The sequence below is a fragment of the Montipora foliosa genome, chromosome 9 (assembly GCF_036669935.1).
Source record: "Montipora foliosa isolate CH-2021 chromosome 9, ASM3666993v2, whole genome shotgun sequence".
In the NCBI taxonomy this organism is placed as follows: domain Eukaryota; kingdom Metazoa; phylum Cnidaria; class Anthozoa; order Scleractinia; family Acroporidae; genus Montipora; species Montipora foliosa.
This window is the reverse complement of record NC_090877.1, coordinates 11992271-11994770: the sequence shown is the minus strand read 5'-3', so window position 1 is coordinate 11994770 and position 2500 is coordinate 11992271. Positions and strand designations below refer to the sequence as shown.

General features: G+C 41.8%; 1 long non-coding RNA gene across 1 annotated transcript in view; it reads left to right on the top strand.

The window, feature by feature from the left end:
- The first annotated feature begins 371 nt into the window (after positions 1 to 371).
- The window catches only part of LOC137969349 (uncharacterized), a 9358-nt gene continuing 7229 nt past the window's right edge, over positions 372 to 2500 (top strand). The window contains exon 1 of the long non-coding RNA XR_011116655.1: positions 372 to 490. This is a non-coding gene — a long non-coding RNA (uncharacterized lncRNA). The remainder of the gene's footprint in view (positions 491 to 2500) is intronic.

Genomic DNA, 2500 nt, shown 5'->3' with positions numbered 1-2500 from the left:
AGGTATCATGTTTCGAAAATAATATTGTTTTCGAGGGGTAGGAGAATGAATACCCGGTTAATTTTTTTTCTTAATATTTGAACGTACAGGTACATTACCCAGGCAAAAAGTTTTCTTGTTGAAACATTAATCAATTACATCGTAAGACGCTCAACTTCTTTACACGAATACCAAGAAATTATACCATTTATCAAGTTTATTATGGCAATTCGGAAGAAGCCAAAGGTAGATAATTTAGCGTTTTTATTTTTTCGCAATGTTTGTATTTCGTCCATTTTCACTTGCTAATGAATGCTCTTTGTCATTTAAACCAATCAAAATCGTTTATTTGCTCAATTTTTGAGGTCCCGGATAACAACAGAAAACGCTCCGAAACTCTTTGATGTTGATCGAAATGATCTAAATTTGATCCAATTTTTTCACCAAATTGAACCTGCGGGTGGAAGCATGGCCGAAATAGACGAATCTGCGAGGCCTTCTGTGCGCCAAGGTAGGAATTCACCGTTAAATAATTAACAAAACAAGTTCTTGTAATCATGACAAGTGCGCGTGATTTCAGGTGATCTCGAAGCCTCGCTTGTTCAAGCACATGCATCGATTCTTAATTTTGCTCAGTCCTTATTTTTTTAGGAAAAGTTGATGAAAGAGTGTAGACATTGGAGAATTCCACTGAATCATTCCGGCAGTAAGTCTGCAACTAGATTTGTGAGGGATGTAGTTCGGCTTAAAACGGAGAACGCGCACGCTTAGCTTTTTCTTTAGCTCTCCTTCAAATTTGTCAGCAAAAACTTTTGGTCTTACGGGTTTCTTGACCTCCCGCTATTTCTTCTAACAATTCGGAGGCATAATATAAAAGCTATTGTTCCTTGTGGTTGTTTTGTGTCCGAAATCTCTATGCCGTACCGAAAGCTTCGAAGAGCGAAGACTTAGAGTTCAGCTGTTTACCGTTCCATCATAACCTTGTGTCATTTAAATATCTAACACGACCTCATAGAATTGTCGATAAAACTTCTGTGAATCTAAGAAGCCGAGGGGTACCAGTTAATAGAAAGTGATGAAAAGGTCATTTAAGACAGAACCTAGCAGTGCAAGATCTCGAATGTCAAGGTTTGGCAGCCATTTTGTTACTCTTTCCGCGAAATTGTTTTATTAATCGTGTACATGTTTTCAAAGCCCTTTGAGAAGAAACTAAGTAGGTCACATTTTAGCCAGAGATTCGGTGCTTGAAACGACAAAAAGTCAATCTTCTTGGCGCTGGTCAGCGGCGCTTATGGCAGCCGGTCGTCCATGTATGTGCTCCGTGTTTGTTTTGCTTTTTTTTGCTGTTAATGTTGGGTCGTCAGTCGCTATGTGGCTCAGTATTTTACCTAATGTACCAATACTGCCTTTGGTGTACTTTGTTTTTCCACCGTGCTACTACTGGGTATATTATGGCCTTCAACTTGCAGCTGGTTCGATACCTTCGAGACGCCATCTTGGATTACTTGGTCAGGACTTTCCAAACAGAATCAGATACTCCAGTTCTGATCTCAAGTCGATAAGGAAGTTATATCCGAAAGATCGTCTTCCTGCTGATATTTGGTCTAAATTGGGCAGTCTGGGAATTAGGAAACCTTGCCGTGGAAAACGGGCTGGAAGAAATCGAAGAACATACTATGGCTTACCTGTGTCTACACTCTCCACAGGCCTCCCACTTGCGGCTTCTCTCTCACATTCTGGGGGATCGCAACAGCTTTTCCTTCCCAATATAATTTACAGCAATGTTCGATCTATTGTTTCCAAGATGGATGAATTGCAAGCTGTTGTTCATAATAATAACGCTAATATTGTGATCATCACCGAAACCTGGCTCAATGACACTCATTCTGACTCTATTATTCATCTGTCAGATTTCATTTGTTTTCGACGTGATAGACCTTCGTGCGCCGGCGCAGTTTGCATTTACATCCGCTCCTCGGTGCCCTGTTCTCGTATTTACGACTTCGAAACGCCGGAGATTGAGTCATTGTGGATAAAACTGCGTCCGCACCGTCTACCTCGTCACGTGTCAATGATTCTTGTGGCTGTGGTGTACCAGTCCACCAGCTGTGGTTCAGATGATAATCGGGCTCTTTTGCAGCATCTACAAGTGAACACTGGGTCCTTCTTACAGCAACACCCAGAAGGGTTGATACTTATAACTGGCGACTTCAATCCTGCCAGCACTGGACTTTCTCTACATGAAACTACATGTATAACGAACCTCAGCCAGATCATTAAGGTTTTAACCAGGGATTCGGGCATCCTAGACTGGTGTCTGACCAACCGTGCAAATTTGTTCACCTCTCCTAAGCAGCTCCCTAAATTGGGTACAAGCGATCATTACACTATCTCCATTGTTCCGTCTATGTGTGCACCGATTAAGAATACCAACTCTGTAATATGGAGGCGTGATTTGAGGCCTAGCAGGATGCGTGAGTTTGGGTCCTGGATCACTCAACAATCCTGGCAGTCAGTGTTC